Genomic DNA, 13,096 nt, shown 5'->3' with positions numbered 1-13,096 from the left:
CCTAAACTTTGCAGATTTCAGAGAGTGCCCTTATTCAGGTGTGATCCTTTTCAAGGAAGCTTCTTTCTGTCATCCTAATTCCATGGATAAAGTCAAGGCACAGACCAAGTATTAGGGCAGCTCTTTCCATTCTGTGACTATACATGCAACCCCTACTGGCTGCCCACCATTTGTCATGTTTACTTTCTCTGGTAAGCAGGCCAATCCACCTGGCAAGTACTCTTTCTTGGTAGTGTGGTTGTGATAGATTCCTGATGGTCTCACCTCTAATCTAAACCATAGACAAAGATAGTCAATGAGAGGTACAAAGGATGGGTTCAAGTCATTATATTAAAGAAATTCATTTGAATGGATTTTCAAAATATGAAGTATATGTTTAGGGTTAGTGGTTTGAAAGAGATAAAAGAATGAAGAAATTGAGAGTACAGAGAGAATAAGAAGAGCAGAAAGGCAGTCATGGAAAATGAGAAAGAAATATTTCCCTACACTTACTGAATAATCTGGGCAGAATAAAGGATCTGCAGCAAATTGTATAACAATTGGTAGTGCCAAAGAATATTTTACTTTGAAATTAATGGAGATTGACAGACATACCCATCAAATGTCTATTATGTCACTTATAATTTAATTTATATAATTATAATACTGAAGTGGAAACAATAAATACACTGCTCTAAGAGCAGATATTTGCATGGAAGGGTAATTTAAAAACAATTTAACATAACTACAATGACAGAGCTAGGAGAGAAATGGAGGAATAATATAGCATAAATGTGGGAGCAGGAGAAGGATTTGAAGAGTAGCCAACAACTATGCTAGAGTAGTAGTGATGCCAACACTCAAAATCTCTCAAGAATGTCAGTGCACTTTTGCCTTTTGATGTACAAACAGGAGAACCACATGACACATTTATCTTCTTCAATAGTTTTACCTCATTTCACCAGCTCCCTTTGAAATAAACATTATTATGACAATTCATTTTCCTATGACACATGAAGTTGTATCCTTGCTCAAAATGCTGAGGAGATTTCTATTAAGGGAAAAAGAGAATTAATATTGTGTTCATTATGTGTCCAACACTGCCTTAGCTATAGTGTGTCTCAATCAGGAGACCCTTATCTACATAAATATTGCATGCATGTTACAGGAGAAACTGTGCCTAACTTTAGTTGAGTATCTTAACCAGGGAACATATAGAAGGTGAAGAATGAAGCTCCCTGTGTTTCCAGGGTCTTAGAATCAGAGAAATGTTGTATCTGGAGAAAAGCTCTTGTCCTTCAACCACTGGTTGGCGGCACATCAGCCACTAACCAGCTCTGTAGGTTAAGGAAGTCACTTGATTTCTCTGAGCTTATGCAACTGCATTGTAAAGCAAGGATATTAACCCAAAGTTGCTCTAAATATAGAGGTACTATATAGAGAAAGTTATATTTTAATGTTTGTGATTTGTTAAATTATTATTTGTAATAAAAACATCAACTTGATAAGCACATTTCCAGATGAAAATGTATTCTTGAATATGGGTAAAACTGTTCTGCTTATGAAATATATATATGTATATATAAATTTGGTGTTCTTTCAAAGTGTAAATAGAGCAAGCAGTATAATAAAAAATAGGAAGTCTGTGAATAGACCCCCTCCTTCCAATTCCACAAATCTTTAGTAAAGTTATTAAAGTCATAAAATACTTGGGTAAAGTTGTTTTTTTCTGTTTTTAATAGGGGGGAACAACTAATAAAATGGTCTGACTTTAGGTCTAAACCAAGAAGGGACAGCATTAAAGCATATGTGTAGCATGTGATTTAAACAAAGTGAATAGCATGAGAAGGGCCACAGAGCCAGAATCAGATCAAATTGAGGTATGTCTTTCAGGGAAAGAGAGAGTCATCTGACATCTTGAAAAATGCTACAAATATAGCAATAGAAAACAGACAGAGGATGCACATTTTTCAATGGAGAGTAATACAACTATAAATCAGTACAATGAGTGTGTGGTACTCTGCCTTATTCTAAAGGGTTTTGGGTGTAGATGTGAATCTAAGTCTTCAAGTATAGATTTTCCTACTTCTCACAAAAAGAGAAACAGAGAGGAAAAATGAAGGCCACACCACCAGAAGAAGAGAGTGTAACATTGAGCTAATGCTCTGAACTTGGGATATTTTTATATGTTAGGGTCCAGTGTAGACGAATTATGAAGTACAAATGCAGAACCATGCAAGCAGCCACCTGTCCTCCCTAAAAAAAACATATTCTAGACTCAGAGATGTGAAGTGTGTTTTAAATAGAAATGTAAGCAACTGCCTTACTGCAGGCATGCTATGAGACTGTCTCAGTGTGCTCTACCTTCCCTTACATTTCTGTAGCACATTGCCACAAATTCTTACATGTTTTCCTATTCCCACAATATTGCAGAACAGGAGTGGTTATCACTGTGAAGGCTTGGAAGGAGACAAAAAAATTCAGAGGTAAAACTTATATCAAGGGTTGGTATTTTATGAAAGTCACAACTATTAGGGCTGATGACAGAATACTCACATAAGGGCTTTCCTTGGACTACAGTTATTCTTGGGCTTCATCTCATCTCAGTGTATCACAGCCATAAGGAGTGAGGACAGGGTGGGTGTTTTTCAGTTAAAGAGAGATATATTTCATAACAGTCTTGTAGACTGGAAGTTGACATCTGCAGGCAGATGGAAATCATTTAGTACATGAATGCAATATTTCATAAAATCACAACAGTAATCAAGAAGACATTTTCATAATGAAGCAAGAACATAAGTATATATGGGATATACAGGGATGAAGAGACACCGGTAGGATGAAATAACATGGATTAAATAAGAAAAAATAAAAAAGGAAATTTAAAATATTTAGGTAGAATTTATTTTCTTCCTTCTTGGAGTCAGTGAAAAAATACAAATAATGTTGCACATATTTAACATAAAGATAAAAGGAAGAGAAAATAACTTCAAGGGATCTGGAAACAGAGTGGTTTTTGTTCTTTAGTAATGTCTACTGACAATTGAAAAGACAACCATAAGAACATTTTAAAACAACATGCATGAGACCTACTACTTTCTCAATACAGAGCTTCAATCTGTTGTAGGCTAAGTAGAGTTTCTGAATATGAAAAGCAAGGGAGCATATTTTAGGGGTGAAGTATCTAGGCTACATTATTTTAAGGCTGATCTTGCAAGTTGAGGAATTGGTTTAGAACAGGCAGTTTTTACCAAACACCTTTGGATTGGTAGGCACAAAGAGTTAAGAACCCAAAAGTAAATGTTAATTAGCAAGTTCTTAATCTTGGTCAGTTTCCATTTTAGCTGGTTCACAATTTTATCTTAAAAAGTATTTTCCAAAGCAAAAGATAAATCATTTTTTGTTCATTCTCAAAATTATTTAATATAGGGAGAGGAAATTAAGCTGGTTTTAGTTCTCAATAACCTGTGTTTTTTTTTTATTTCTGATTAGATATTTGCCCCTTCTATTTAAAAAAAATATATATATATAACCAAGCTGTTTTGATTACAGTGGCCTGGTAGTATAGTTTTATATAACATATTTTGATTGCTCCAATTTTGTTCTTCTTTCTCAAGATTGCTGAGGTTATTGTTTTGGTTCCATATAAATTTTTGAAATATTTGTTTTAGATCTGTGAAATGTGCCCTTGGTATCTTAATAGGAATTGTGTAGAACCTATAAGTTGTTTTGGATTGTATAGATATTTTACTGATGTTAATTCTTCCAATCCATGAACATGATGTATGTTTCCATTTATTTGTATCTTCCTCATTTTTTCTCTTCAGTGTCTTAGTTTTCTGAATATAGGTCTTTACCTCTTTGATTATATTTATCCATATGTACTTCTTTTGTTATAGTAGTAAGTGAGATTATTTTCTTAGTTTCTCTTTATGATAGTTCATTATTGGTGTCTAAAAAACAGGCTGGTACTGGCATAGGGACAGATACATAGATCAATGAAACAGAGTAGAAAGCCCAGAAATAAACTTGGGTCTTTATAGTCAATTAATATTCAGTGAAGGAAGCCTGAGCATACAAAGGAATAAGATAATCTTTTCAACAAATGGTGTTGGAAGAACTGGACTGGTGCAACCAGAAAAATCAAATTAGACCAACATAATTTACCATACACTAGAATAATCTCAAATGGACAAAATACTTAAGTGTAAGTCATGATACCATAAAAATCCTAGTGGAAAACACAGGTGGTAAAATTTCAGATATCTCACTTAGCAATATTTTCACTCATATATCTCCAGGGGCAAGAGAAATAAAGGAAAAATAAACAAATGGGACTACATGAAATTAAAAAGCTTCTGCACAGCTAAAGAAACTGCCATCAAAATGAAAAGGGAACTGACTGTATGGGAGAACATATTTGCCAATGATACATAGGACAAGGGTTTAATCTCCAAATGTATATAAAGAATTTATATGACTCAACACCAGGAAGACAAAGAACCCAATTTAAAAAATGGGCAAAGGACCTGAATATACACTTCTCCAAGGAGGACAGACAGAGGGCCTATGGATACATGAAAAAATGTTCATCATCACTAGCCATTATGGACATGCACATTAAAACCATGATGAGATATCACCATATCTCTCAGAATGGTTATCATTAATAAATCAACAAACAACACTCTGTACAATAGGCAAGATTTGGAAACAGCCTAAGTGATCATCAATAGAGGAATGCATAAAAAACAAATGAACAAAATCCCCCACATACACACATGAAAAGAAGAACTGTGGTACATCTACACAATGGAATACTATGCAGCAAAAAGAGAGGCTTCCTACATTTTGTGATACCATGAATGGAACTGGAGATTATTATGCTAAATGAAATCAGGCAGTCAGTAAAAGATAAATACCATGTGATATCTCTTATAATAGGACTCTAATGAACAATATAAACTAATAAGCAAAATAGAATCAGAGGCATAGAATCATGGAACAGACTGACGGTTATAAAAGGGGAGGACAGAGTTAGGGACTAATTGGAATAAAGTGATGTTATGGAAAAGACAACTCAGATGACCTGGGAGTTTACAAAGTGGAGTTTATTCACGTATGTGGACCCAGAGGAGATGAATTCCAAATTCTGGGCACCCAACCTAAGCTGGGGCTTCCTTATATGCTTATTACACAGGTAGAAGGAGGAGGGGGAAGGCAGAAGGAGGAGGGGGAAGGCAGAATGAGGAGGGGGAAGGCAGAAGGAGGAGGGGGAAGGCAGAATGAGGAGGGGGAAGGCAGCTGCCGAAAGCAAGCAGAAAATGAAAGTTAGTGTAGGACCTTGAGATAACTGCTTATCTAGGAAAGGCTGCTGTCTGGGGATGGCTGCTGGTCAGCTCCTACCTAAGAATGGCTACTGCTCAGCTATGTCCTATCACAGTAAAATAATCATCAAAGAACATATATTAAGGACCCATGGACATGGACAGCAAAGAGGGGTCTGATCATGGAGGTGGGGGAGGTGGGGTGGTGTGGTGGAAGTTGAATGGGGAATGAATAGGACATCTGTAATACCATAAACAATAAAATATTTAAAAAGTAAAAACTAATGTGATTGAGCCCTGACCAAGTAGCTCAGTCTGTTAGAGCGTTGAACCAGTACACCAAGGTTGTGGGTTCCATCCTTGGCCAGATACGTACAAGAATCAACCAATGAATGTAGAATTAAGTGGAACAACAGATTGATGTTTCTCTCTCCCCTTCTCTGTATTTCATTTAAAAAATCAGTAATTTTTTTAATGTGACCAGATTTTTCCTTACATAGAGCTAGTTTTAGTCATCAATTTTTCATGAATGTGTGAGAAGGGATCCAAAATAACTGGAATTTATAAAAAAATGTGTATTTATTCTTACATGTTTAAACATAAGTCACCTTTAAAGCACTCTGCATTTGATGCAGTACATTTATTGAAACTTTTTTTTCCACTACTCAAAACAATTTTTGAACTTGTAGATTTTGATGCCTCCTAGTGCTCCTGCCATTTTTTGTTTTTCTCTTCCGTGTCAGCAGAATGTTTCCCTTTGATGACTTTTTTCATCTGGAGAAACAAAAATAATCACTCAGGGTAACATCAGGAATAGGGAGCATAGGACACACAGGTCAATGCCATTTTTGGTCAAGAACTGATTAACACTCATGGTAGTGTGGGCAGGTGAACGCATAAATCACCCATCATGAAATGGGCAGAACACATTGAAAGAGTTTTCAAAACAATTCACTGAATCTAAATGCAGCCTCTTACAATAATGCCAGCTAGTACACTGATACAGATGGGTTCCTAGAATGCTAACCTAGCATGGAAAGCCTGTGTTACAAGGGATCCTCCCTCCAGAAGATAATTTCAGTTTTGGGGGGTTCTTCCTCATAGTCCTCTTTCTTTAATGAAATATGTGTAAAACATTATCCTATTAGTTTTAGGTATGCATCATCATGATTCAATATTTATGTATACTATACACAAAAAGTCTAGTTATTATACATCACCATACAAAGTTATGATAATGTTATTGATTATATTCCCTCTTCTGTACATCATAGCTTCATGACATATTTATTTTACAGCTGGAAGTTAGTACTTCCTAATTGCCTTTACTCTATTTCTCCAGCCCCAACTCCATTTCTACTCTGGTAACCACCAGCTTGTTTGCTGTATCTATGAGTTTGTCTGTATTTTGTTTTCTTTTTCTTTCTTTCTTTCTTTCTTTCTTTCTTTCTTTCTTTCTTTCTTTCTTTCTTTCTTTCTTTCTTTCTTTTGATTTCACATATAAGTGAAATCATACAGTATTTATCTTTCTTTGTCTGACTTATTTCACTTAGTATAATTCCCTCTAGGTCCATCCATATTGTTACAAATGGCAAGATTTCATTTTTTATGGGTAAGTAATATTTTATTATATATGTATATATGCTACACCTTAATCCATTCTACTATTGATGGACACTTGCTTCCATATAATGTTTCCATATCTTGGTTATTGTAAACAGTACTGGAATAAACCTAGTGAAGGATATATATTTTCCACTTGCTGTTTTTATTTTATTTGGATAGATTCCCAGAAATGGAATTGCTGGATCCTGTAGTAGGTCTATTTTTAATTTTTTGAGAAATGCCTATACTATTTTCCATAGTGGCTACACTAATTTACATTCCCACCAATGGAGTACAAGGATCCTTTTTCTTCACATCCTCACAAACACTCTTTTTGGTTTTGTTTAGTTTTGTTGATGATAGCCATCATTGGGACTTTTATTTGCATTGCTTTGATGATTAGTGATGTTGAACATTTTTTTATGTGCCTGTTGATCATCCCTATGCCTTCTTAGTAAAATCTGTTCAAGTTTTCTGCCTATTAATTAAATTGGTGTGTCTGGGTTTTGTTTTGTTTTCTTGTTTGTTTGTTTGTATAGTAAGTGGTATAAGTTCTTTATTGGATATTAATCCTTTATCAAACGTATCATTTGCAAATGTCTTCTACTATTCATCAGGTCTTATTTTAATTGTGCTAATTGTTCTCTTCATTGCGCAAAAAACTTTAGTTTAATGTAATCTCATTAGTTTACTTTTGTTTTATTGTCCTTGACAGAGAAGACAGTTCCTAAAAAAAAATTGCTTTTAGCAAATTTGACTGATGTCAAAGATCTTTCTATGTTTTCTTCTATGAATTTAAAGCTTCGGGTCTTACATTCAAGTTTTAATATTTTTTAAATTTATTTTTGGACATGTTTTAAAATAGTAGTCCAGTTCCTTCTTTCCTTCCTTCCTTCCTTCCTTTTTTATTATTTCTTTTTTTTTTCTTTCTTTTGGTATGTAACTGTCCCAGTTTTCCAAACACAGCTCATTAAAGAACTATCTTTTTCTCATTGTATATTCTAGCATCTTTTATTTTAGATTAATTGACTATATATTTATTTATGGGTCAATTTCTATTCCATTTATCTTTATCTGTTTATGTTCCAGTCCCATACTGATTATTATAGCTTTGCCATATAGTTTGAAATCAGGGAGTTTGATGCCTTCAGTTTTGTTCTTCTTTTTCATGATGGCTTTTGCTATTTGGGGCCCTTTGTGATTTTATACAAATTTAGGATCTTTTGTTTGAATTCTTTAAAAACTGTTATTAGCACTTTGAGAGGGATTGCATTAAGTCTAAATTCCTTTGTGTACCATGGACATATTAAACAATGTTAATGATTATATTTCATGAATATATTATATCTCCATTTATTTTTATTTTTAATTTATTTCATCAATGTCTTACAATTTTTGGAGTAAAGTTCTTTCACCTCCTTGGTTATATTTATTTCTAGGTATTTTATTATTTTTATGCAACTGGAAATGGGATTATTTTTAATTTCTCTTTATGGTAGCTTGTTCTTTGTGTATAGAAATGTCAACAATTTCTTTATACTAATTTTGTATCCTACTACTTTACTGAATTCACTTATTCTAATAGTTTTTTTTTAATTTGGTGGAATCTTTAAGGTTTTGTATTTATAGTATCATGTTGCTTGTAAATAACAATAGTTTTATTTTTTTCCCTAATTTGAATGGCTTTTATTTATTTTTCTTGCCTAATCGCTGTGTCTACAACTTTAAATACTATGTTGAAATTGTGGTGAGAGTAGGCATCATTGTCTTGCTCCTAATCATAAAGTAAAAGCTTACTTTTGAGCATGATGTGAGCTGTGGGTTTGTTATATATGACCTTTTTATGATGAATTTGGTTCCCTCTATTCTCACTTTGTTGAAAAGTTCCATCATAAATACATTTTGCATTTTGTTATACACTTTTATATGTAGCTATTCAGATGATCATGTGATTTTTATCTTGTGTTGATGTGGTCTATTAAGTTAATTGATTTGTGAATGTTGAAACATTTTTGTATTGCTGAAAGTAATGTCATTTGTTTATGGTTATAATCATTTTAATGTATGTTCACTTTGGTTTGCTAATATTTTGTGATGTTCACTGCATCAGTGTTTATCAGGAGTATTGCACTATAATTTGTATGTTATATTTGTATGGTTTTGGTATCAGGGTAATTCTAGCTTTGCAAAATGAGTTTGGGAGCATACCTTCTTCAATTTTGTGGAAAACACTGAGAAGCGTAGTTATTAAGTCTTGTTGAAATGTTTGGTAGAATTTACCCATGAAAGTGTCTGGTCCTGGACTTTTGTGTTTTGGTAGTTTTCTCATTACTAATTTAATTTCATTATCCCAGGTTACTGTGTCAGAGGTGGAGTTACCCTTGTCTCCTCATCTTTTTCTGTCCTAACAGTTTCTATGAGGTTCCTATATCAGTAGTTGTGCAGAAGCTTTTCAATCAACCCTCAGCATTTCAATGGAAGTTGTTGCATATATAGGTATAGATTTGGTGTGTCCATGGGATGAGATGAATTCAGGGTCTTTACTATACTGCCATTTTGAAACTCCCTGTAGCCCTCCATTTTTATGACCACACAGATGTCATTAGTTTAGGAAGTTTCTCTTCCATTGTGTCCCTGAGATAACTCTTTTTCTAAAATTTTTAGTTAATTAATTTATTTTTAGACAGAGGGAGGGAAGCAACAATGTGTGGTTGCCTCTTTCATGCCCCCTACTGGGCACTTGGTCAGCAAACAAAGCATGTGTCCTGATTGGTAATCACACTGGTGACCCTTTGGTTTGTAGGCAGGTGCTTAATCCACTGAGCTTCATAAGCCTGGGCTGAGATAACTCTTTTTGCATGCATTAGTCATTTCTTCTTTTGGACGAGTTTTCCTTAAAGTGGATTCATATTCTTTATACTCCATACCTTTAATCTTTTTTCTCATCAATTTTCTTTTTTACATAATTTGTGTTTTCTACAAGAAGTAATACTTTCAAAAATAAAGAATGGACATTTAAATATGTATACCAAAAAGTATCAGAAACTAAATGCTCCAAAATGTTTTTGAAGTATTTTTATCTAATAAAAATAGGTCAAGTAGGTGAACTTTAAAAATCTACTATTCTCATTTTCCATATCACTTTTTAAAATAGGTATAATTTTTGCCATGGGTGAAAAAACTCATTTTATTTTTATGAAAATACAATAAAAGGCAAGTGAAAGGTTTCAGAGCCTCATTTCCTACACTTAACTTTTACAGGTGCCCAGTTAGAGTGTGGGGAATTGCTGGTAGAAGGGAGCCGGGTGATTAATGAGATCACAAAAAGCCTTGAGCAGCTGTCTTGCCATATCCATCTCACTGAACCCAAAATTCATCTCACTGACCCTCTTATCCATCACACTGAAACCCATACCTATCTCACTGTACTCTTTACCCATCTAACTAAACCCCATACACATCTCAGTGAACCCTGTACCCATATCAATCCATCTCACTGAACCCAGTGTCTATCTCACTAAACCCCATATTCATGTCACTAAACCCTGTACCAATGTCACTGAACCCTGCATCCATCTCACTGAACCTTGTACCAAACCTGATTTGTAACCCTTTACAAATCTTATTGAGCCCATACTCATTTCACTGAGCTGCATATTCATTATACTGAGCCCTGTATCCTCAGTGAACATCATATCCATCTCATAGCACTCTGTGACCATTTTACTGAACCTTGTATTCTTCTCACTGAACTCTGCATCCTTCCTACAGAACCCTGTATCCATCTCACTAAACTCTGTACAAATCTCACTGAATCAACTTTTCCTCATTAACCCTTTGTGCTACATGAGCCGTCATTTGTAGAAAACCTAGAAAAATGTTGGGTTGCCCAAAAAGTCCATTTAGTTTTTTTCCATAAAATAAAAGACATATTTTTTATTTTCACAAATAGCTTTATTGATTTGTATATTTTGAGTATGTCATTTATCTCCCACATGTTATACCATTGATTGTTCTCAATTAATGTCTCAATTAATCGCTGTCAACTTCAACTTGTCTACCCAACCATGAAGCATAGGGCAGTGATAAATTTCCAGCATGAAACTTTGCAAACCACTTTTGACACATTTGATCAGTCTCAGCACCTTCTTTATACACTGCAAATATCTTTTTTTTTGCTTTTCAGTTACATTTTTACCAATCTTAAAATAATAAAGTATAATATGCTGAAAATGTTGCATATTTTCTTCCATCTTCAATAATAATATGGCTACATAAAATTTCACCAATTTTGATAAGTTTTTTTTCTTAAATGCACACTGATAGCCAACACAATCTAACAAAACTGTTTAGAATGAAGTTAAAGACAACCAAATACTACTGGAGCCATCATATGAGAAAAACAAAAACAACTTTTTGGCCAAGCCAATAGAATGCCTTTTCTATAGTTAATTTCAGAAGTAACTCCAGAGGTTCTATCTCAGTCACCCCCTTGGTAAGTTACATTTTCAGAAGTGAGCCTCCAATGTCATGGAAGACAAAATGCCTACATTAATTCTGGGGTTTTACAGCAATTTTTATTTTCCCAAGTTAAGAAATCTAAACATAGAAGTGAAGCTTTGATATCTTTAATTCACATTTACTGGATGTGATAAAAAGCCATGGGTACTCAAAAGTAAGGAGGCTGTTTCTATGGTTAGAAAGACTAATTTGTGAGCTTTTGTTAGCATTTGGCACATCCAATATCAATCAACTAGGACAGGTATAATATCAGAATAATATATCTGCAAATGAACTACAAGTGGGTGTTTAGAGTGGATGATTGACAATGCATATAGATGAAACAAAATTTCCTCTTGCTAAATCTTAGCAGTATGATCAAATAATCTTAGCAGTATGATCATAAATATATTATGATCAAATAAATGAGCCCAAATTTTGTCATGATTTGACCATAATCTTTAGTAAAACAATTATTAAACTGTGATAAATCATAAATTCTTTAGAACTAAAGATAATGTCTTGCTCTTATTATCATATGTGCCCATCCAATAATTCTAGCATATATTTTTAGAAATATGCTTGGTGAGATGTTGATCCATAGAATCCCAACTTTAAATATCATGAGAAGAAACTTCTAAGTGTTACTGAGAGCAGTTATATGATGTGTCTACTAAATACTATTGGTTTCAGAATCCTATCTTACTGTTTGATGTCTTATCATAAATTTGATGGTTTGGCTTATTTTTATATAAATCACTATTTTCCAAAATCTAGGCTATCATTCTTATTTTTTAACTATTGTTAAGTCAGTAACTTAGGACGTATCTTTTAGCTTCTTTACCATAGATGATTACACTATTCGAGAAATAGGCAACTGTTGTCCTCCAAGCTTGAAGGAATAAGCATGATAGGATTCTGGCTAGATAACTCAGCCTTCATCTTTCTATCAATTTTAATAGCTTTCTTCCTTCTAGGTCTAGCCTTAGGTTTGACCTTATTGAGAATGCTTTATGTTCCTTCTCAGTCCAACTTTTATCTCATTATACACACCACTGCTTAGCAATAGATTTCTATGTTGAGTGAACACATATGTTGAAGTAGTCAGTAATTGACTACCTTTGATTTTTCTGTGCATATTCAATCACTCTTCAAAACATACCTGTGAGCATACCTAGTGTATGTCAGTGAGTCTTTTCTAGAAACTCAAGATACATCAGAAAACAATCAAAGGCCTGGATTATGATATGGTGGAGAAGACAAAATAAATAATTAAAAACAAATGTTTTACTCATTATAGCTTTGGTAAGTGATATCAAAGCACTCTGATATTTTCTAGTATCTCATATTAATTGCCTATTGCTGGCTATTAATCAGGACACATAAACTGTAATTCTACTTTTGGTCACTTCTTTTTTCAGTGGCTCCCTAGACACCTCATTCTTTGTATTTTTCTCATATATAAGTTGTACAGCCTATCAGATTTGTTTATAGGATTATTCTTTTTTCTCTATCTTGATCTAATCTATTCTCATGTTTCCAGATGTGTATCTCCAAGTATTTTCACATCCTGAACTTTAGTCCCCTAGATCTACCTGCCTTCTTAACATCTCCCTTGTACCAACTCAACATACCCAATATAAAATGACTTCCTTGCCAAACTTGCCCATCCCTCAGCCTTTGAA

General features: G+C 33.9%; 1 protein-coding gene across 1 annotated transcript in view; it reads left to right on the top strand.

The window, feature by feature from the left end:
- The window catches only part of CNTNAP5 (contactin associated protein family member 5), a 958,268-nt gene that overhangs the window by 378,688 nt on the left and 566,484 nt on the right, over nucleotides 1-13,096 (top strand). The window lies entirely within an intron of this gene.

The sequence above is a fragment of the Phyllostomus hastatus genome, unplaced genomic scaffold (genome assembly GCF_019186645.2).
Source record: "Phyllostomus hastatus isolate PE091 unplaced genomic scaffold, TTU_PhHast_1.1 phas_contig_84, whole genome shotgun sequence".
NCBI classification, from domain to species: Eukaryota; Metazoa; Chordata; class Mammalia; order Chiroptera; family Phyllostomidae; genus Phyllostomus; species Phyllostomus hastatus.
This window is presented reverse-complemented; position numbering and strand designations above follow the sequence as displayed.